Below are 24,957 nucleotides of genomic sequence, written 5' to 3'. Positions count from 1 at the left end.
TACTCCAATGTGGCACATTGCATAATTATGCACACGTTGCTGTAAAAATTATGAAAGCTTCATTCACTGTAAATGTTTACTACGAACGCACAGGAACAGCAAAACATGAGTGGCTGCGGTTCACTCTGCTTTTGTTTTTCATGAAAAAAGACATCATTTTGTGTAATTCGAGAAATCTGCATAGTTTTACCAAAATGTCATGTGAACACACGAAAACATATTGCAGGAAATTCATCACCCCAAGCTCCTCACCTCATGTCATGGAACTGTGGTTCTTTGATATGGATAATGTACATCAGGACGACAAAATTTGGAAGCACGGTTATTTATTTCCAGCATTTAACAATAAGGTAACATAGAGCTCTGTTTTTCAAATTAAAAAAATCATTTTGTCATTATCATTGACTTATTAATGATGATGATGTACTTTTGAAAATAAGGAATATGGGGCCATATGTAGGTAGGCTGTGTTTTGCGATTCTCTAATTGCAATTTTTAGGGAATCGCAATTAGAGAATAGCAAAACGCTATGTAGGTAGGATTAGCAATTTTGTTAGCGAATCCCACCTATTCCTTATTTGCGATTCTCTAATTGAGAATCGCAAATAAGGAATACCTTGCCATTCATTCCTATGGGCTAAAAGGCCCATAGGAATGAATAGGAAGACATTCTCAATTTGCGATTCTCAATTAGAGAATCGCAAATTGAGAATGCAATTTCAAGGGTGCAAGGGTGTCAACATGACACCCTTTTGCACCCCTGTAATGAGCATGGGTGCACATGTGGCGCACATACATGCCCTAAGGGCATGTATGTGTGCCACATGGCACTTTGAATAATGCAAAAAACTGCATTATTGAAAGAAATCGCAAATTACCATCAACCTGAAGTTGGTGGTAGTTTGCGATTCCTTAAGCCAAAATAGCACAACTTGGGTGCTTTCTACATTGCATTTAAGGAATCGCTATTTGGGATTCCTTAAATCCATTTGCAAAATAAGGAATCGCAAATTTTGCGATTCCTTATTTTGCATGCAGATTTGCCTTCCTACATCCCACTTAGCAAAATTGCAATCGCAAACGCCGAAATTCGGCGAATTTCAGCGTTTGCGATCGCAATTTTGCTTTCTACATATGGCCCATGGATGTTTCATACTGAAGGGGACCTAGCCACTGTTTCAGAATCTCATTCCTCCAAGATGGGAAGAACAAGCAGTGCACAAGGCTGGGCCTAGCACCAGTTCCTCTCTCCCCTGAAGGCTAAGGGATGACCTCCAGTCGGTAACCTTTTACCGACTCGCAAAATAGGGTTTGCAACTCGCTATTAGGATGGGGCATGCCAAGGGCGTTTCTTCCTAATAGCGACTCGCACTGCAATTGCAGTCGCAAAACACTCACAGTTTACCACCTACTTCGAGTAGGTGGTAGGCCACTCGCAAACAGGAAGGGGTGTCCAGGGGACCCCTTCTCCTTTGTGAGTGTGTGCGGAAATATTTTTTAAGATCAGACAGTAGTCCCACAGATAAATGAAACAGAAACATTTAATTTTTTTTTTAAATGCATTCTGTTTTCATTTAAAATGGGCTGCATTATTTTTTTTAAATCTGCTTTATTTAAAAAGCAATCAAAGACATGGTGGTCTGTTGACCCCAGCAGGCCACCATCCCTGTGAGTACTGGCCATTCCTAATGGGGTCACAAATAGCACCTGCCTCATGAATATTAATGAGGCAGGCAATTTGCGACCCCATTAGGAATCGCTAACAGTGTCTGAGACACTGTTGTAAATTACATTTTGCAAGACGCAAATTGTGAATCGCAAAGCAACGCAAGTTGGGACTCGCAAATTGTAAGGGTCGTACATCTGGCCCATGGACCCGCTGCCCAGCTCTTGTATTGTACATCAACTAACAGTGCAAAAATTATCATCATCGTGTGTGTGTGTGCACAAATGTAACGAACAGATTTATTAAGAGAGATGAACCACTTTTTTTGCACCAATCTGAATTTGAACTGCTGAAAATGTAAACATCTGCAAAAATGTATTGGGCTCATCCAAGATGTGATTGAAATGCCATCGAGCAAATGCTTGAAGGCGGCTCACCCAACAAGCCAATGGCTTAAGAGAGCTGTATAAAAAGCTCTTGTTTGCACATTGAATGGTATATGGTGTATTACCATGAACTATGGCTAAAGCTTCTGTCGCCAGATCAAAAAGTGTAAAACGGAAAAACAACTCGAATTAAAACTATATGAACACAACAACAAAACAACTATGAAGCAATGCGAAAAAGCTTTCAAAAAAAAGAATTCATCGCATAGCCTGGCTGTTTAAATAAGAATTCCTCCTGCAGGTTCCTCACTTGTAGACTCTCAATGCAAGTGTTTTGTAAACTAAAGTGAAATTTGTGTTAAAAGGTTAAATGTTCACATTTATATATAAACGTTTTTAAACTATATTTATGAAATTCATTGTTATGTTTTTGCTGTACAGTGCTACATTTCATTTGTACCTAGAAAGCAATATACAAGGGCCAATCGAATATATTCAAAATAACAAAAGTATTAAGTAAAACGTGTGCCGCATATTTACTAAAGAGGGCTTTCGACATTTTTAAATGCGGTATCATTTGCTGCTTAAAGAGCCCCAAATATATCCTCTTTATTTTATATTTTTTTGTTATCTGTATTTAACACTCATGTTGGTCAGTGTTGTCAGTAGTTAATGAAGAATGGGAAAAACAACTTCGATGGACATTAATTGAGCCAGTAACGCCGCCTGAGTCTTAATGAGAAATCCTTTAATCCTCAAGCGCCTAATTAAGCGTACCATTCTTGTACAATAATTCGCTGTTGACCGTGAAAATAATACCTGCCCAAAGAGGGCCATTTACTCCATGACATAGTGACTAGACAGACAAATGCATTTTTTTTTTTAGAAACGTGTCCTCATTCCTTATACGTAGCAACACTGCCATCGTGCGGCCAAATTTAAGAAATGCGTGTATACTTTTTGTTGTGATGCCTAATTATGTTTGAAAATACAGAAATGTTGAGTATAATTAGCCATCTTTTTGTTTTTGGGCCGGTTCATACGCTCTTGCAGCCACAGGCTATTTTTTCTTATTCGTTGGGCTTTCTTTGTCAGTGTTTTACATTTTTCATCACCTTTTTCCTCAGATGGAAGACTTGTCGCTCCTCTACTCGAGGCATGAAAGAAATAAAAGATAGGGCCGTATTTATTATCACATTGTGACGCAGCACAGCGCTGCAAGTCACCTTGCTGTGCTGCTTGACAGGGAAAGGAAAGTTCTGTAGTTATTACAATACCACGCATTCCAGCCTTTTCCCAGCACTGGCGCACAATGTGCCTCTAGCGCCATCACAGGTAATCTTGCACCATGACGTAAGGGTGCCTGCATTGCAAGCAGGATTTTTCTTTGTACAGGAAGGTGCACCGTCCTATACAAAAACAATCCTGTAAGGCGTTTTCCCCTCTTTGCTTGCTGCAGGATGCAGCACACATAGAAAGAGGAAGTAAAGAGGAGAAATAAAGGTATTTCTCCTCGTTATGCCTCGCCTGGGAAGGCGTAGCATTTTGGCGCAGTCCCAGGTCTACCAGTAATGGTAAATTGGAGAATGCGTCAAAATCCATCGGTGTTGCATGGGAACACCCACGACCCACCCATTGAACACCTCCCTGGGGCAGAATAACGCAACACAGCGATTTGCACTGTGTTGCGTTATTTCAGATTTATCAAGCCACACAGGGCCATGCAAGGGGGTCTTGCGTGGGTTCATATATCACAGCTTAGGGGTTGCGTTGATTTTGCACCACATTGCGTGGTGCAAAAGCAACGAAACACCAACCAAGCTGGCCAATAGCTTTGAAAAGTCGAACAGCCAAACGCAATCCAGGGTACCTGGCAATACTGCCATTATGTGGCTGAAAAAATAAAACATGCATTTTCTAACTCTCAAATGCTTAGACAACAGAAATAGACCGCAATTAAATGCCTATTGAAACCTGCTCACCCTCGAGCAGTTTCTATCTTTATTTTTCTTTATTTACTACAATTTATTCTATTTGTCCTAAACATGCCTTTTGCAGTGCTCTGGATTGACCTGAAGTCAAAGCAGGGCTGCATAAAACAACCTTTTATATACATTTGTATCATGTGTGGTCAACAATTAATGTCTGCAGTTTATATTAGTCATTTCATCAGTGGTATAAATTCCTTTCTATTCCCTTGCTTTTTTGCTCCCTTTTTATACACCATTTTGTTTTTAGTATAGACAGTTGTAAACTGAGATTAGTCCCAAAAAAATCCTTTATCTAATCTTAAACATATGCACTGCAATTAAAATCATGACAGACCTTTTTGGCGTTTGATTCTGGATCACCAAAGCTGATTCTAGCCCAACTTAGATCAAAGCATGCTCTATCGATTTACCCTCCTCTCTTCCTCTCTTCCAGTAGTAGTCTGTGGGCAAAAAACATTCTAACAAGCCTTCAATGATTACCAATACTAGGGAGGGTTGCCATGAAGTGATGCATAATGGAAAGTCCCTGACACAAAGAGGCAAACATCATATGTTGACTTGCTCCTCATTTCATCATTCTGGGAGACCTACAGTGTTTTCCTGTGTTGGCGACCTGTCTTGTGAGATCCTGCCCCTCAGACTGAAAACAAAATCATTCCCCGTTGGTCTAATGGTCATTCTGCCCTCCAAATCACAGGTCAGCAAACTGGGGGTAAGCACCTCATCAGCCCCCGGGAGGGGCAGAAAGACTAGTGTCTGTGGAGATAGCACTGGTCCATGCACTCCCCAAGAGTAAATAAAATGATTCCCTATTGGTCTAGTGGGTTTTCTGTCTCCCTTACGGGGTGGGTGGCGGCAGAGTGGGGCTAAGCACCCATGTAAACCCTCAGCAGGGTAGATAAACTGTTGTGCCTCAGAGTGGGTACAGCGCATGCTCTTGCCAAGAGGGGACACTCTCCCCAAACAGTATCCCTGGTGTGCAGTAGAGTGGACACCTGCTTGTGGAATGCATGCCCAGTACCATCACAAAGCAGTGATCCACCAGAGTGAGACAGCACTGGAAAAGAGAGAGACTGTTCCCTTTCCAATGCTGCCTCTCTTTTGTTGATAGGTGTTCTGGGCCAAAGTTATGTCCCCCCCTCCTCCCCCGCACTGATCAAAGTGAAAGCAATCCAAGTGGTCTGTCTTCGCTTTTCTTTTGCTGTGCACTATATGCTCTAGCTTTACAGAAAAACAAATAAAGTGATGCAAGGGAAGCTCTTACCCATCCCAAATGTAATTTTTTTTTTTTTACTTTATTGTGCAAAATAGCATCATTACAAATATGGGCCTACAACCACCAGGGCTGGCCGCTAGTATATGCATGTCAATTGCTTGACGTCACAAAGCAGCGACCGATCCCCAGAGGTTCAGCAGGGTTACAGGAGATATTCTCGGCAACTCAGAAGCTAAGCAGGATACAAATATTTTAAATTTTAGAAGAAAAGAACAAACAAAGAAACAATGAAACAAAACTCAAGGCGAGCAACAGTCTAGACGGTGTCGAGCGTCGACGGGGGGATCCCACCATACCAGGTAAAGAATCAGGAGGACAATAGAGATAACCAGGGGGTGGGGAGGCAGCGGGGAAGTCAGAACAATCAGCCAAAAGGGTACAGTATTCCGAGAACCTCAGGATCAGGGGGACAGAGAAATGTCCAGAGTATCTACAAAAGGGGGCGTACAGATGTTACCTCGGTAGGTGTTCCACTGACCCCAAATTCTACCCCACACCCCAGGCTTGCCCCGAACCAGATACACCGTCTTCTCTCTGAACATGCACCAGTCCATGTTCTCCTTCCACACTGACACTGTGGGAGGCCGTCGGGAACCCCAAAGCTGCGCAATATCCCTCTTTGCAATCATGTTCCCAAGTGCCGCCCACCGGGCCTGGGCGACGTTGTAGTCAGTCGGCTCCCATACATTCAACAAACATCGACGAGCCTCAGGCAACAGAGCGACCCCAGTGACACACTCCATTACAGCATGCACACGGTGCCAATATGCCGCAACCTCGCGGCACTCCCAAAGGATATGAAGGAAGGTGGCGCTCATTCCACAGCCGCGCTTACACAACCCATCCGAAGAAAAGCCCATCACAACCAAACGAGGACCCGTCACATAAACACGGTGAAGAATTTTGAGCTGGACGAGACGGAGACGGGCAGGAATGGCAACCTCTTTTGGGGAGGACAGTGCGGACTGCCAGTCTTCGTCATCCAACTCCAACCCGTCTCCGGCCCAGGCCTCCCTAAGACGCACAAGGAGGTCCGCCCGATTGTTGATTAATTTCTTATAAATCAAGGAAATCGTACTATCGGGCAGATGACCATCAAGTATACGGTCCTCGAGTGGCGAAGATGCAGGGACTGTGGTACCGGCCTTGAAGACCGACAGCAAAGCGTGGTGAACCTGTGCATATCTGAAGAACTCCCTCTCACTCAACTCATACTCACTCTGAAGCACCGCAAAGGATTTGACCGCACCTTTCACCCAGAGATCACCCACTCTGCTAATGCCAATCGTATCCCAGTTCTCAAAACCTTTCGTTGCCCAGAGGCATCCCAATCTGTCCGATGCAAACAAGGGGGTCGCTCGTGTCAGGCGATCATTCCATCCCATGGCCACATTGGCATCCTTCCACACACGTACTGCAATCTTAGTGGGTCCCGTTAAGTTCCTCCCCGCCGTCCGAGAGTAGAGCGCTCTGTTGAAGTCGCCACCAGGCAACTGATATTTATCCATCTCGAAAGCCGGATTTGGACCGGGTGCATACGTAGCATGGTTGATAGAGGACAACTGGGAGGCCCAATAATACCTCTTGATGTCCGGGAGCGCAATGCCCCCGTCATACCAGGGGAGAGTCAGTTTTGCAAGAGCGATGCGTGCGCGACTGTCCCAAACAAGTCTCCTCTGTAAACCCTCCAGAGGAGTGCGTAGAGAAATCGGGGCAGGGACATCATTTTAAAAAGTGCCGCTCGACCGAGTGGCGACAACGGCAATCTACGCCACCGAGCCACGTCCAACTTCAAGCGCCGGAGAGGAGGAAGGAGATTATGCTCGTGGCGGACCGCCGGGTCCAACGATACGTAGACCCCCAAGTACTTGAAACCGGATTGCGAAATGTGAATGGGAAACCTATTCGGTAAGGGGGGAAGGCCACCGGAGATAACATACACACACGATTTAGACCAATTAATGATCAAACCGGAGTTTTTACCGAAAGAAGTGAGGACGTCAAATAGGACGTTAAGGGATTCACGCGGGGAGGTGAGGTACAAAAGAATATCGTCGGCGTACAACGAAACCCGGTCTTCAAAGTCAGGGGCCCACTGAATGCCCTTTATCGATGGTTCCCATCGGAGCCAGGCGGCAAGCGGTTCTAGAGCAAGAGCAAAGAGAAGGGGGGACAACGGACACCCCTGCCTAGTACCCCTCCCGAGAGCGAAGGGCTGGGATACCCTACCATTGACAACAACCTGAGCTAGCGGATCCGTATATAGAAGTCTCACCCAACTAATAAATCCCGCACCGAAACCGAACTTCGCCAGAGTGGCCCAAAGATATGGCCATTCTATCGTATCAAAGGCCATCGTGGCATCCAAGGAAGCCAAGATGGCCGGCTCGGAGAGAAACTCCGCCCTGGCGAGAACGCCATGTAAGCGCCGCAAGTTGAGAGCAGTGTTCCGGTGCGGAATGAAACCCGATTGATCCGGATGAATCAGGTCACAGATAACAGCGAGTAAGCGATTAGCAAGGACCTTGGCGAGAATCTTCGGTTCAGCATTCAATAGGGAAATAGGCCTGTATGAGGCACAACGATCACGAGGCTTGCCCTCCTTAGGAATCACAACTATAGTGGCCAGACGCTGGTCACAAGGGAGGGAACCAAGCTCACGCGACTCCTGAAACATATCACGGAGAAACGGTGCGACTTTATCCGGGCGCAATTTATACAATTCAATAGGCAATCCATTGGGGCCCATAGCTTTACCAGAACGACGGGAACGAATCGCGGTAGCAATCTCGTCGGCCGACAACGATGCCTCCATGCGCTCTCGATCCTCCTCAGACAGGCAGGGCAGCGCAATGTCCCTCAACAAGAAACAAGAGTCATCCTCATCTCTATCGGACACCGGGGAGTAGACCACACGAAAATAGTCAGTAAAAAACACTCCACAATCTCGCCAGGGTCAGTCACATGCACACCGTCAGAATTCTGAAGCACAGGGACCACACGGTTCGCTCTCTCCTTCTTATCAAGCCATGCAATCAATTTACCCGCCTTATCCCTGACATCATACAATCTACCTTGCTGTTCCCTGTACATTGTCTTGGCAGCATCCGTAACAAGGAATTTATATTCAAACTGTTTCAAGCTAAGGGTGTGGAGCCTATCCTGGGTAACACCTAAGTCTAGATCAGCCTCCAACTCCAGTATTTCGGCCTCCAGCTTCACGACCTCCCCATTCCTAGCTTTCTTGGTCTCGACTATTAAAGATAGGGCCTGTCCACGAATAACAGTTTTGAAGGCTTCCCACAGGGACACTGAGGACAAAACAGACCCCTAGTTCTCCAGGAAGTAGTGGTCGAGCGACTTAATGAGGCTGTTGCGAGTCTTGGGGTTGCGCAGATGCCAAGGGTTAATAGGGGCGATCCGCCCCACGGCTTGCGTCCCCATGTCGAAAAGAAGCCACACAGGGGAGTGATCTGAAATGCCCCTTGCCAAGTGTCTTACCTCCCCAACGTGGGGGGACTGGGCCGCGGGCATGAGGAAGTAATCAAGCCTGGAGAGACTCCCATGAGCCCCGGAGTGGAAGGTTTGTTTACATTGCGTCGGATGCATTAACCTCCAGCAATCCACCAGACCAAAGGTGTCCAAAAACCCACCAAGCCATGATTGGGAAACGGGAAGGGCCCTGGGGGGGTGGCGATCCAGATCGCTGGATAGCACGGAGTTGAAGTCCCCACCCATGAGGAGAAGACTATCGGGGAGTTCCAGCAACATCCGACCAACATCAGAGAAAGTGGAGGTCTGGAGGCCTGGGGGAACATATATCGTGACTAAGGAAAGAGTCTTACCCTCCCACCTACCGGTTAGGGCGGCATAACGCCCTCTGTCGTCAAGGATGACATTATCAATCTCTAGTGGGAGGGAAGACTGGACCAGAATACCAACCCCTCTGGAATAGGCCTGGGCGAAGCACTACGCTACGCTCGCGTAGTTTGCGAAGTTCGCGCTACTTCGCGCTACGCGAACTGCACGTAGCACAGTGCGAACACGCGTAGCATAGTGTTGCGTAGTGCTGCGGTCATTTTTTGCTTGCTCGCGGTCCTCAACGTCAAGTTGGCGACCGCGAGCAAGCAAAATGACATCCTGGCGAGACTTTTTCCTTGTTCGCGATCGCGAGCATGGAAAATAAACCTCCCGGCGAGATTCCCAACGCGAGAAGGTCAGGTTTCTCATTGCGAGGGGTCGTGTATGCTCGCGACCGCTCGCGATGAGAAACTACCAGTTCGCGTTGAGAAAGCTGCAGCTCGAGTAAAAATCTACTCGAGCAGCAGAAAACTACAGCTCGCACTGTGCAAGATGCCATTTTCAATGATTGCACAGTGCCGGTTGCTTGTCCGCACTGTGCAATCATTGAAAACAACATCTTGCACAGTGCGAACATGTTACTTCGCAGTTCGCGAAGTGCTACGCGTAGCTCGCGTAGTGCGAACTTCACTTTGCGTAGCTTCGCGAAGTGCTACTTCGCGAACTACGCCCACCCTTACTCTGGAACCAGTGGTGAACTCGGAGTGTGCAACCAACCGGTACCCCCACCTATTCATAGCATGACACACATTGCCGACCAAATGCGTCTCCTGCAGGAGTACCACATCAGGATTCAAACGACGCAAATATTGCAGTACAACACCCCGTTTGATATGATCCCCCAATCCATTGACGTTCCAAGATATCAACCTCAGCCCACTACCCCCCATCCCCACAAGAGTTGCATGAGTCCCCCCACAGAGAGCAGGACACCTGAAGCAGAGAAAGAACCAATATGCCGCCTTGAGAAAAGAAAACACAAACACCCCCCTCCCACCCCCCAACCAAAACCCATTACAACTCCCCCCTCCCTGCACCCCTGCAGACTAAAAAGCCACCCCAAAATGCAGTGTGCCTGTCGCCCTAACAATCCCATTCTACAAAAAGACCCCGGAGGCGGAGAGAGGCCCGTCTCCACCCGCCACCCGGACGCGAACTACTATAAGGCAAAATTTACAAAAGAAGTAGAACCCAACTGAGCAATGTCCGATTGTCAAGGTTAGGGACCAAAAGGTCACTTCTGTGTAGGCTCACCACCCTCGGCACCGCCAGGGTGCCCCGTTAGATCGCCCCGACCAGGCAGGGAATCCAACCAGTCACTCACATTGTCCGGTCACTCAAAAAAGAAGGTCCGTTCCTCGTATTCCACTCGAAGCCTGGTAGGGAAAAGTATAGCATACTTCAATCCCAGGTCCCGGAGACGTCGCTTAACCCCCTGAAAGCCCATCCTCTGTCTCTGGACAAGTTGAGTGAAGTCCGGGAAAAAATTGACAGAGGAGTTTTCAAATTTCACCGGGCCGTGCACTCTCGAAGCCTGCAAAATCGCATCACGGTCTCTGAAATGAAAAAGTTTTGCGATGATAGGCCTCGGAGGAGCGCCAGGCTTGGGCTTACCGCCCGGGACACGATGTGCACGCTCCACAGCGAAAAACTTGCTCAGTCCAGAAGGGGCAAGATGGGTGAGGATTAGATCTTCGACCAGGAGGTCAACCGAACGAGTCTCGGGATTCTCTGGAACACCTATGACGCGAATGTTGTTGCGTCTTGCCCTGTTCTCAAAATCCTCCAGCCGATGAGACATCAGGTCGTTGGCCGATTTCAGAGTGCCAAGGTCTGTTTGAAGTTCCGACACATCGGCCGTGAGGCTGGAAGTCTTCAAATCCAATAACTTCACCTTCTCGTTAGTCTTAGACAGGTCGGCCCTGATTAGAGTGACATCAATGGCGACCGTGTCAATTTTACGAGCCAGAGCCTCATACTGCTGGCCGATGGTCTCTTTCATGCCGGTGATGGTGCCCATAATGTCCTGCAGGGACAAGTCAACAGGGGCAGAAGGGTCGTCTCTGGCGTCCTCCGGGGTACTGCTGGAGAGCCCGGGGGATCCTTTGGCTTGAGTGTAACGGTCCATAACATTTGTCTGGAACGGTCCCCCACGAAGAGACGTCTTGGTCTTCCGCTTCTCGGGTTCACACCTGCCCGTCATGTTGGAAGATGCACCCCGGAGGGGCCCGCAAGACCTGGTGAAAATGGCCGCCGGCAGGTCGAGCACCAACAGGTCAAGAAGCTGGCTCGTACGGTCCGGAGAAAGTCACGACTTGACCCAAGAGGCTATAATGAGGAGGCAGCGATGACACTAAATGGAGGATGGATTGGTCCCCGGCCGAGCGAAACGGTCTCTCAATCAGACCATGTCAGGATCCGGAAACAAAACCGAAAGTTGGGGTACGGCCACCGATGAGGTCCCACTGCCGTTGTTGTTCAACTACGTCCCGGCTCCACAAATCACCAAGTCCCCGGCACGGCCTCCAGGTGGGCCGCAAAAGTTCAAAGTGCTGTAATTCTGGTCGCCCAAGTCCGATTCAAATTCTGGAAAGAGTTATGGACTCAGTCGAGGTTCACCTTTGAGAGTCCGTCCGAGAAATCAGGATATAATCAGGATAAATTGCGAGGAGTGGCGAGGGTCCGGGGAGCCCTGTGCTCACGCGACCATCTTGGATGCGCGCTAAGCTCCTCCTCCCAAATGTAATTTTAGAAAGGGAAAGGGAAATGCTTCTGGTTCCCAACTGCTAATTTAAAGGTAGTGCAGCTGCCAGGACCGGTACCATGTCTGTGGCTGCACTAAAGTGGTTAATATGAGACTTTCAGTGGAGTTTTCACTGGTATAACCAATAAAGTTAGCTTTTTGGAAAGTATGTATAGGGCCTCATCAAGCAAAGACTAAACAAACATCATGAAGAACTTAGATATGACAATCTCCATGTTATACAATCAAAAGCGACCAGTGCATCAAATAAACTAGACAGTAGTCAGTTATTATGCCATCTGTGCAACACCGAATGGGAGACCAAGTTGTGTCATCTGTTTTACGATGATAAGCAAAAACAACAGAGACCAAAGGCTTGTTGAAGGTTTAGTTTTTAATCATAGAAATTCAAACACAGCAGAAGCCCAATCAGAAGAACAAACATGTCAAACAAGAAGAGCACAAATCAAAGTGATACAAACCTGCCACAAAGACCCTGCAACATCACAGCACATCCCTGACATCCCACAAAAGGACCGGTGCTAGCAAAACACCCACACCCTTGAATACAATGAACAAAGCATCACTCCATGTGTTTTAGTGAGGCAGATACAATCCTGTGCTCCTGTGTCAAATCAGCAGGAAAGAACACACTGTCAATGTTATGTTATGTTATGTTATGTTATGTTATGTTATGTTATTCGGATTTATAGCGCGCACGGCTACTCATGAGTGTCCCGGCACAATGTCTTAAGGGGAGCACGGAGACTAGCAAATGAAAAGATACATTTTAAGATTCTTCTTAAATGCTGACAGGTCTTCAATATTGCGTAATGCCAGGGGAAGTGCATTCCATGCTGCCGCAGCCCTCTGAGTGAGAGACCTGCCTCCCACCCTCTGGAACTGAAATCGGGGAACCCGTGCGAGTCGGTGGGATGCCGATCGCAGTAGTCTTGAGGTAACGTAGAAGGTAAAACGCTTTTGCAGATAGGATGGACCAATGCCGTGTAGGGTGTGGTGGCTAGGAACAGTGATTTGAACTTTACCTGTTTCGCTACAGGAAGCCAGTGAAGGGAGCACAAGTGGTGACACACGCGATGTCTGGTGGAAATGCCCACCAGAAGTCTGGCTGCCGAGTTCTGGACTACCTGAAGCTTTTTAAACAGGTAGCCAGGGCTGCCAATGTAAAGTGCATTGGAATAATCCAGCCGTGACAGAATGAGAGCACATGTGACTGTTTCTCTAGCTGCTTCAGGCAGGAGAGGAAAGAATTTTCCTAAAGTCTTGAGAAGGCCAAAGCAGATATCGGCCAACTTCGTTATTCACCAGCTTCCCTTCAGAGGAGGGCAGGGAAAAATCAGGTGGCCACAGAGCTTCCCGGAACCTGGAGGGAATTTTCCAAACAGGAGAATCTCTGACTGAAGCAACAGAATTGTCATCACTGTCCCAGGTAAAGAGCAGCTGTGTGTCATCGGCATAGGCCATCATCTTAGCTCCCAAACTCTCAGTCAGATAGACCAGGGGGGTCACATAAATGTTAGAAAGAAGGGGGCTGAGGGAGGACCTCCCATGGTCACATCCTGAAGAAGAGAGGAAGATGGAGGCAACCAGATCCGCTGGGCCCGACCCTCAAGAAAGGACCTGAGCTAATTCCAGGCCGCCCCTGACACACCTATCCTAGCCAGACGTAGGAGGAGAAGAGAGTGAGGGACCATGTCGAACATTGCCAAGAGGTCTAGCAAAATCAATGCTGCCCTTCCGCCGACGTCCAAGCACTCCCGGATGGCCTCCACCACAGATTCCGTGCTATGAGCTGCTCGGAACCCTGACTGAGCGGGATGCAGCAGACCCTCTCTTTCGACAAACTCAGTGAGTTGTTTGGTGGCAACCTTCTCACACACATTGGCCAGACCAGGTAATAGAAAGTTAGCCTGTAGTTCCCTGGACTACGAGTGTCTAATGATGTTTTTTCTATGAGTGGTAAAATCTTGGCCTGTTTCCAGGACACAGGGATGCTAGCTGTGTGGAGGGACAGGTTGACAATGCTACTCACCTCGGGATTGATTGTCTCGGCTGCTGCTGCTAGCCACCTGGCCGGACAGGGATCAGAGGGAGAGCCAGACTTTAGGCTCTTCAAGATTTTAAGCAAATCTGCCAAATCCACCGGTATAAAAGCATCCAGACAGTGTATAGTGCCCACCGGAGGAGGTGAAGTCATTGCCTCAATCTTGGTAACACCCGGTAAAAAAGTCACCTGAATCGTGCGATTTTGTGCAAGAAAAATGCAGAGAGAGTCTGGGCTAAAGGCGACGTAAAGCTCTGCACTTTTTAGCAGAGTCGATACGGGTAGTGTAAAATTCCCTTTTAGCCTGAGCTATGGCCTCATAATAGATTTTTTGCTTGGCTCTGAGCTTCAGCTTGGCCACAGGGCAGTAGTCACTGTGGCGCCATGCTCACTCAAGAATCTTGCATTCGTGTTTTAATTCTTTGAGTTCTGGGCTGTACCAGGGTTTAGAGGGAGATCTCCTAGAAGGCCTAGTTGAGCTCAGCGGGGCAAGAGAATTAACAGCCTTTGAAACCCAGCTGGTAAAATCATCTAGTCGACTCTCCAGGTCGCCCAAGAGAGTGGGTCTAGAGATTTCCAGAGTATGAATGAGAGCACCGGGGGCAATTTTACCAAAAGCCGATTTGCAAAAGGGACACACTGGGGGCTTAGCTTTGCGCACATCCCAAGAAAAATATGTCAGAAAATGATCAGACCAAGAGACCGGACACGGGTCCCTCATCGAGATGGGGAAATTGGAACAGATAGGGTCCAAGATGTGACCTGCCTGATGGGTAGAGAGCCCGACCCGCTGGATGTCTGTCAAATCATCAATACACTGAAACTGAGGATATCAATGCCCCAAAACCATTATGACAATTCACGTTATCATCCCATGGACACAACAGCAAATACAGCAAGCTGGGTAACATTTATGACACAAGTGGCTTTCTCATTCACTTAGAAGCCATTAGTAGAACACAAACAGCCACCAAGGAGCCCTACATGTCTCTTTGTCTTCTTCCAGTACAAAGGATATACTACTCTAAACAATTTTGCATACTTAAAATGTGTCCTCAGTTTATGGCATGATGCAGTCTTCTTAGATACTAGTCACACCTTAGGTAAGAGGCAGGTGCCAAGGTACCCAAAACTACATCCTACTAAACAAGTCAGACACTCAAACAATGACTGCATTACTACACAGCACATTTACACCATACTCCAACCACTCATGGTGCTCTTCTAACCTCCTGTGCATATTGTGGAGTGCCTATTGTTATGTTCCCGAGTCAGGCCGATGTAGCGAAGCTGCTCTTTTCTTACATTTTCCTCTTTTTCACAATAACATTTGCACATATTTGCATGCACGAAAACGTTGGATTAGTTTTACTTTGTATACACATCTAGTTTCGCACAACATTATCACGAGGCCTGGAACACCATGTACAAGGCCTCTTTACGCACTATGTACAAATGTCGTTCTATCTTCATCCATGGGGCGGCAGAGATGTCTACATATCCATAACATCGCTATTCTACAACATACATCACATGGCTGCTTTCTATTATAAATAATGAGCATCCCAATAGATTAGCAGAGGAGGCACTTCAGCTGACACCGAATGTCCCTGCATGCTGAGACTTCACCATGCGGCAGTCTGAAATCTCCTCGAGGGGGTGTCCAGTTTGTGATCAAGACGGGGTCTTACATTCTCTCCTGCCAGGCAATGGGGTTGGATCATCTCTTGGAGGATTCTTGGATTTACACCCACACACACTCTAGGTACACTTAGGTGCCGATTCCGATCGGGGTCTGAAAACACTCCGACCGAGCCTGATCCGGAGTGTTTTCCGACCGAGCAGGAGACCTGCAGTCCGACCGAGCGAGTACGATGCAACAGTATGTTGCCGGACTCGGTTCGGTCGGACTCCCATAGAAGTCAATAGGAGTCAGTCGTACGACTCGTACATGGGCTTCCGACCGAGACGTACAGAGCGGTTCGGACCCGGAAACGACTCGGTCGTTGATTTTCACGTAGCTCGCATCGCACTTGCTCGCTCGGACGGCTGTACGAGTCGGCCGGAAAACACACTTAAGGCTCGTAGTTTTTCCGGCCGGATCGCGTTCGGTGCCCTTCCGACCCGGATCGGAATCGCCCCCTTAGAGTAGGGTTTCGCATAGTAGGAGTTCGCCAGATTATTGCTTTGATTATATGCCTGCATACATACACTATTTTAGCACCAAAGTAGAACTGAATCTACTATTTACTCTTTTGGTGCTTGTAATCACTTTCATCTGCTTTTGTCTACTGATTATCGCAGCACACGTATTCTATAACAGAATAACAAGAATAATATATTGAAAATGTCCCACCGTGTATTCTGTATACTTTTCTGAGCACAAGTATGCACTAAGCGAAAGGTTCTGATCTGTTTCCACGATCCCTTAGGGAGCCGGGTTGTCATGTTTAGTAGTTGTGAGAACCATTCGCTCCCTGGTAACATTAGGGGGGCTTACTGTGGCACTGTGAGCTAGCTGGTCTCTAGGCCAACATATCCTGCAGGGGTGCCCAGAATCAGCCTAGACACCTTGCCCAAAGTTTATATTGCCCAACAAATGCACAGATCCTATGGGTTGGTAGGAACTATGTGACACTATGTGTAACAATTAGACTTAAAATTGCTATGAAGACCAGACAAAGAAAGACAACAGGACCAGTTTGCAGTGTCCTCCTACTTTATGCCCCCTATTTGACCACTAGAAGCTGGTTTTCTGACTCTGATTGTGCTCTGGGCTTTGCTAACCAGACCCAGGGACTGTGCTCTATGTAAAAGATTCATATAATTAGGTATAATTGCATTTGATATTGACTGACCCTTGTAAGTCCATAGCATAAAATAAGGCAAGGGGGATTTGGGAAACAACCATTACAACGCAGTCATTACAATGCACTACATTTGCAATGCAGTCATTACAACAAAACTGCCTTAACATCGCATGATATTACAATGCAGCCATTACAATGCATGTCACTACAACACATGCCATTACAATGCATGTCACTACAACGCATGCAGTTACAATGCATTATAAGGTAAGTAATGGGGAATAGTAATTTTTACCCCTACACTATCCAACACGTACCCTACTGTTGCACTCACTGGAGTGGGGATAGTAAATTTTACCCTAGCACTATCCAACACTTACCCTACTGTTGTACTTACTGGAGTGGGAATAGTAAATTTTACCACCAAACTATCCAACACTTACCCTACTGTTTCCCCAAAAGTATTATGCGTTGTAATGGTATGCGTTGTAATGGTATGCATTGTAATGGAATGCGTTGTAAGTGTAGTTTCTAAAAATGCGTTGAGATGGATTGCGTTGTAAAATCATGTGTTGTTATGGATGTTGCGATGTAAAAACTGCATTGTAAAAGCATGCATTGTAAATGTTTGCGTTGTAAAGTGTCCTATTCGGAGCATTCAAACTACCTATCAGTCCCCAGTATATAATAGAGCAAGGAGGGTTAGAGATCCAGTAGATTTCCTGCACTGGTGTGTGCACTGCTCTGTTGCCTGCTTTCATTTTAAAGGCAACCATGCTTTGCAGAATGTCTATAAAATTAAATTATATGCACATTTGTATTTAAAGGTATTTCAAAAGTCTCAAACTACATTATTTGTACATATAAGTCGCCCCTAAGGTCTTCCCTAGGTGCTCCAGTGGTAGGGTGCCTTGTAACAAGGAGCAGGGACTTTATAAAATATGTATAAGCCCTGGTGAGGGATACACTGCCAATTTGTCTTCCCTCATTCTAGCAAATGGTTCCATAGGCTAAAATTATGATATTTTATTTAAGTATAAATATTGACAGAAGTGAGATAAAATATCGTGAAAGGTAGTGAAATATTAGTTATGATAAATCCAACAACTTGCCACTGTTAGATTTATAATAACTATCACAGAAAATAAGGTATTAAACTTCCTTTTCTGTAAACCAAAATCCAGCTATTCCGCTGCCCTCTCCTGATCGGCTAGCCTCTGCCAGGCTGAGCCAAGCTGTCTTAATGAGGTGTGAAATATCCTGTCAGAGAGACAATAGGTTTCCTGTGGATGACGGGCTGCAGCTACAAGAGCAAAAGGCAGGAAGTTGGTTGGGTAGCAAAACTGGTCTTCAAAGGGAGAATGACAGTTTGGGACAAGCACAGGCTGACCCTCACACCCCGCACCCCCAGCACGAATGAGTAAAGCTACAGTGGTTCTGTAGGGAAAGGAACAATTACTTTGTATATGACTTTGAATCTTGTAACCAACAGTTTATAAATAGTATCTTGTTACTCTCTGCTTTAATCAATTAGGGGCATATTATAAAGAAAGGCGTTAAAATTATCGCCACTTTAGCGGAAAGAAACTGCCGCTAAAGCGGCGATAATGGGCTTGATAATATTCACTTGAGAATTCCAATAGAAGCCCAGGTTCTGGTGTGAACATGGGCTTCTATGGGAATTCTCTAGGGCATATTATCAAGCCCATTACCGCCACTTTAGAGGCAGTTTCCTGCCGCTAAAGTGGCGATAATTTTAACGCCTTTCTTGATAATATGTAGGGGTGGGCAGAATTTGCGAAATTCACTTTCGCAAACTATCGTGAAAATTTTGAAAATCTCCGCAAACACACCAGAAATATCGCAAAGACGCGGACGTTTTTTTCCCGCCTGTTCGCGGTATTTTTTGTGTGATCGCGGCTCGCCAACTTACCCAAGCGGTTGCTCACGGGCGCGGCCATCTTGTTTTCACTTGTCCCACCCTCCCGCGATGCTTACTTCCTGTTCCGGGTCACGCAATGCATGCTCGCGCCCGTTCGCAGTACGTATTTCCTGTTCGAGAACGCTTTTACTTGTTCGTGTTGCTTTTTGCGTGCTCGGGGAGAAAATATCGCGTGAACTTGCGCATGTGGTCGCAATGGGCGAGGTCATCTTGTTTTTCAATCTGTCGCATGGTTCTGGGGCCTGATTTTCAATCCTCCCTGCATCTTTCCAATCCTTTGTTTGAAGCCACTGTTTTTTGGTCTTTTTTATTTATTATTTCTCTAACTATTTTCCTGCTTCTATATTTTTGGTTTTTGTCTACTTTTTTTTAGTTTTTTAGCTACTTTTTCACTCTTTCTATTGCCTGCTATTTATTTCCTTTACTTGCTTTTTTAATTGTATTACCTTTTCTTTCCCGCCCCGTCTCTCATCCCCAGAACCATGTCAAAGGGTAGGGCTCATCGCAGCCAGAGCCGCGACCACCTGTGGAAGGCGGCGCCCACAAGGGGTGCAGGCACGGGCCTTATTTGGGGAGGTGGAGTTGGCTGCACTCATTTTCTTTGTGCAGCGCCACTTCCACTCAACCCTGGCAGCAGGTGGCAGGCCTGGGTCCGGGTACGGCCTCCGGGAGCGAGACAGCGGTGGGAGAAGGTGCGCTGCTCTGGGGTCCGGCGCACCCAGGCGCAGCTGACGCACCAGTGGTCCGACATCCTGGACCATGAGCAGGACCTACTGGACCTGCTAGGAGTGGAGGTCCCGGGTCTTGGTGAGCAACTATTTATTTATTACTACTTTGTGTCTGTTCTTCTGCTCTGTGTTATATATTGCGAATATCTTTTTTTTCATCCAACCAGCTAGAATGTTGCTGCTCATATTCCAGGTTAATTACGTTTAAAAGTCTTCTGTGATTGTTATGACACAGGTGCTCTACTAATCTTACTTGTTTGCAACTTTGCGTTTGGGCTCGCTTAGCGTGATTCTGTAAGAGTTGATTTTAGAGAAATTAAGCTACGTAATGCTACAGTGACTCTAGTCCTTACTTTGTCCTGTCACTAAGAGATAGGGGCGGATTGATACTTCGGGTTAGGTACTTTATATGAGTTCGTAATTTTTTTGTGATATGCGTGATGCCCCCTCAGTTACGTCATGTGCTGCTAGTACGGCAGTCTTTACTAGAACCTTTTCTAGTTTGTTCAATGAGTGGTGGTAATTGGCTTAGCACTAGCAGAACATCAGCATCAATCAATCAACCCAAAATTTGGTGTATACAAAAAATGTAGTCATGTGTCCTCCATTTGACCATATGCATTGTTGAGGACTAAAAGAAGTGGAAATGCATACTTAATGTACAATTGGCACGCTTGGAGTAGGTGGGCTAGGTCGGGTGGTATGTCGTACTTAGGCTTAGTTGTAACTTAGTATTCTGGAATCAGAATGGAAGACTAGATTTCTGTTGATAAATAGTAACTTAAGTAGTCGATCGGTGAATCCCCCGATACTACTTGTTGACCAGATGAGATCGGTCAATTTAGTTATTGCAATTGTTGTTTACATAAGTGTTTTTTGACCGTTCTTTAAAAATATTGTATTTTTTGACACCATCCATCAATGTTTGTCTCTTTCTTATATCTTTCCTGTTCATCAGCACCCAGGGGCAGGCAGACAGGGAGTGAGCAGTCGGCGGGAGAACACCACCACCAGGAGGACACCAACGAGGGCTCCTCTGCTGGCCCTAGTAAGTCTTCTTGTTTTTAATAATATTTCTTATTCCATAACTTTTACTGCACCATATTTTTCACGAACTATTTTTTCAGTTTCCCAATGCTATTTTTTACCAACAATTATCCTTCGATCTGTACGGTTTCAAAAATCTTGTTATCCCGGCCTCTGCTATGATGACTCTCTTTACTACTACTACTATCAGTCTATCTGTACTGTAGTAGCTAAGCTTGCACAGTTGGCCACTCTTTATTTGAAAGGTTGTAAATAAAACTCAGATTCACCATTAGCTCTAGCCATTGAGTCCAGTCCTTTGGGTCGTCCTCTTGTACTACTTCTAGTCTTATTGATCTTGAGTCTTTGTTAATCTTGAGGCTTTGACAATTCACACCAACAAATGCCCAACCAGATGTATTACCATTTTGATGTGATAGCCTATAGGGCATACTACTACTGTTGTAGGGATTTTGCACATACAGACCTTTGCACAAGAAAATAGGATGTTGGTGATGGTAGGTTAGACCTTCCTCACACACCTCAATCAGAAATTCAGAACCCACCACAATCCCCTGCCAGACTATAGTAGTGTCTTGTCATAACTATTAGGTCTCCAAACCCTCCCCCCAAGATACCCAACAAGTAGACAACCCAGAACATAACACACCCAACCTCTCAGTCGTGGAAGCAATGCACGTGCACACCCTTCCTTTAATTTGCTCACTCGTGTAAGTCCATACCAAATACCACCAAGTCTATGTAAGTTCAAAATGTTTATTTTGAATTGAGAAGCTCTGTACATTGTTCTATTATATAATGCAGCACCAACAGTAAAATCAATAACATTAAAACAATAAACATTGTTACACTTACTTACAGTTGGGAATTAAATCATGATAACTGAACAGTGGTGGAAGGCAGCACCACCATCCCCTAGGAATTTAGTTTATATAAATGTATAAATGAAGATCTCTGAGTTAAGAGACCCCACACCTTAGAAGAACCTAGTACTGGTAGTTGTTGCATCATAAGCTCTGCAAAGCTCTGGTTCGTAGAAGGGAATCCTCCGTCTGTAATGCGAAAAATGAAAAGGTGCGCGTTAGTATATTGCAACTTGCAAGCATTTCTCAGCTGTGCCAAAAAGAGTAGCATTTATGGATAAGCAATATGGACTAACAGTACACCAGTACTTCATAAAAAAGTGGCTTGTTAATGTTTTTGTTGACCGCTTGTACGCAGCACGTAGACAGTAGCAGTGTGAGGCAGGATATGGGTGCTCAAACTTGTCTTATACAACAAGCCGCAAGGTAACGTCACATGTGCAAAAATAAAAGACACAAAGGTAAAATGGTTGCATGGCTCGGGCTAACTAAGCAAAGGCTAGAATGACCCCAGGGGGGACCATATATAACTATTAGTGTCTACTCTACTACTACCTGATTTGTACCAGTGATGTATGTTCTATACTAATAACTCATTTTTCAGTCTTGCTACTGACCAATAGGGGGAGGTGTATATGACGCCTAATAAATGTGTAATGTTTTCTAGCCGCACTACTGACCACCATTGCCGGGGCCAGCGAAGGCGACGCAGAGGGAGAGGATGCTGCAGTTGCCGATACCGACGATGGAGCGGTAGGGGGAGTGCAAGCACCAGTGACGGGCGATGGTAAATTAGGTTCATAATCCTTAACTATTGTTGACACTACACTCACTGCAAGTGTGTACTGTATGTATACTGTACTGTTGAGACTTAGGGCCCCATTAGGATGGCAGACGGATTGCCCCCACCGGGTCGGCGGTAGTCACCGCCGACCCCGCAGGGGCAAACCTCCCGCCATCCCTGTAGAAAAGAGTCAGACCCCCCATATGTCGACCGGGCAGAAAAGGGTTCAATATGGTGGCGGTGTCTAAACACACCGCCAGCCATATAATCTGCATTTTGGAATGCCTTTACATGGCAGCATTGCCGGCCGCCACGGAAAGGTATGCGGAGTATGCTTGGGGGCCCCCATGGAGGGTACCTATGCTATGGTACCCCCTGCCTTTCAAAGCAAAGCATGGCAGGCTCTGCGCGGAGCCTGTCACGTCGTGCTTGGAAAAGCACAACATGTATTTTTAGCATTGCTTTCGGCACCGCCTACCAGAATGTAAAATAAACAGGATGCGCCCGCCACTGTGGCAGGCGCATCCTAATTGTCCCCACGGGACCCCCACCCCTTTTAGTGTGAGGATGGCGGGCGGATAAAGTCCGCCCGCCATCCAATGTCCTAAGTAAGTAAGAGTTGTTGTGAACGTTTGAAGAGTGAACTAGACTAGACACCCTTTAATTGGCATAGGGGCGGGAGTATTGAGTAACCAATGGCCTCATCTATCTGATGTCAACTCCGCTTTGAAAGTTTTATGGAGAAGACTAAAAGTCAGATCAGATCACCTGGTGTTCAACCAAAAAGTGAAAGACGGGTGGAAGGAAGAAGGACGGGCGAGATTTAAAATGTTATGTACTGTGCTTTATAGTGCTACCATGCCACTATGTGTATAATTAACTTGTCTTACTGTTTTTCTAAGAGTATATTTTACAATTGTCTTGTTTTTTTCTTTTTGATACACAGCTACTCATTCCAAAGTCAATCGGAAGGAGTTGGCCGCCAAGGCATGGCGCCGGAAGCTGGAGTCAATCCAGCAAGAATATAAGCGGCTGGTGGTCTTGGCAGCACTTCAAGCCTCCTCCAGTGCCCTGGGCCCCAGCCACCGCCCTCCAGCGGTACGGCGCCACCGTCTGGCGGCTGCCCGCCGCCACTGCAATACCATCTCTGGTGCCCCCCCACTGTGGCTGCAACTGCCGCGACCTCAGATGCCACGTCGCCCGTCTAGAGGAGCAGATGCATGTCCTCCTGCAATCCCGCCCCACACCTTAGTCCCTGTCTTCTGCCACTTTTTTAATTCTTTTTTGGGTGAGTGGGAGTTGGGCGGTGGGTTTTTGGATTATTTTCTGGACTTTCTTACGGACATTGGTTGGGGTTAGGGAGGGGGTGGGTCAGCTTTTGTGGGTTTTTAGTTTATTTTTGTTAGGGTCAATTAAATCTATTTTTCTACGTTACATGCAATGTTGTTAATGTTTTGTACATTTTACATAACACTGTTTCCTTGCTGGTGCAGGCCCGCCCATAGCCAGTGTTTGATTTAAATAATTGGCTGACTGTGTAAGACACAAACAGATAGATGCGACACCCCTCACTAATTGACTTGTCCTACTAGTACTTTCAGTCTCTCCTCTGGTCTATGCATTCTTTATCTGGACTCAAAGGGGTGTGTGAAATTGCATTCATTGAAAACATGTCCATTATTAATTCTGCCCCAAAATTCTCTTACCTTTGCTTGATGTTTAACTTAGGCACAGCAATGGCTGCATGGTGAAGATGGTTTCCGTTTTCTAACATGCCATGATTGGGGTTGTGGTGGTAGTATAGCAGTAGCAGTGAACGCTGGCAGGGCAACAGCATTTGCAAAAAAAGAAAATGAGACAGTCAGTCGCCTTTGAGAGACTGTTCGAGGAGTAGTAGAATGAAGTACAGTACCAGAATCCAGAATCAGTCGTGGATCGTATACGTAGGGTGACTCCTTCCGTGAGTCCCAATTATTTCAAATGCCAAGGCAATGAATGCTGTTAGGCTTAGGAGCGATCTGTGCTCGGTGACCGTCTTCCGCTCAGGATAGCTGGAGACTGCAGTCTCCAGCTATCCTGAGCGGAAGACGGTCACCCTCCGTATACGATCCACGACTGATTCTGAATTCTGGTACACTTCTAAAGCACAGCGCGGCCTTCCCATTGCGAATTGTTCCAATATGATGGAAACGCGCCTCGCTATCACACTGTTGGTGTAGGACTTATCCCTCACGCCATTCTAGGTTGCCCATCTAGTCCTGAAGAACACCCGCAAGGCTGAGGTCACAAAAATCCCCCTTGTGAGACATAAGCATTGTGGTTGTTGCACTTTTTCTTCTCTCTCAAAACTGAATTTTGTACAGTATTGATTACTGCGGGCCTACATATTGAGGCTCCTAAAAAATTGTGTTTGCACTCGTGACTATGAAATTGATATATATCAGAATTTTAAATAGAGGTCCAGGACCATTGTATTTCGTATCATATTGAACCCAGGTCCATGACCATGATTGGGTAACCCCATTTTTGTAATGGCTGACTGTGAAGATCGGCCTGCAGTAGAAGTAAAATTTTGTTATTACACAACAAGAGTAGAAATATTATTTTCTTGAGTCACTCTTTAGTGTGTACAGTACGACTACTACTAGTACACTTTGACTTCACTTCGTGCACAACAAACAAACAACGAAAACACAAACACCAATTGCTCAGAGTCAGGTGTCCAATGCATGCCATTAATTGTCATTACCTGTTCCTTCTCAGCTTAAGTTAACGGGCCGTCTTTTTCGCCATCA

This window comes from Triturus cristatus, chromosome 8, assembly GCF_964204655.1.
Source record: "Triturus cristatus chromosome 8, aTriCri1.1, whole genome shotgun sequence".
NCBI classification, from domain to species: Eukaryota; Metazoa; Chordata; class Amphibia; order Caudata; family Salamandridae; genus Triturus; species Triturus cristatus.
The sequence above is the reverse complement of the archived record's forward strand: the minus strand, read 5'-3'. Positions refer to the sequence as shown.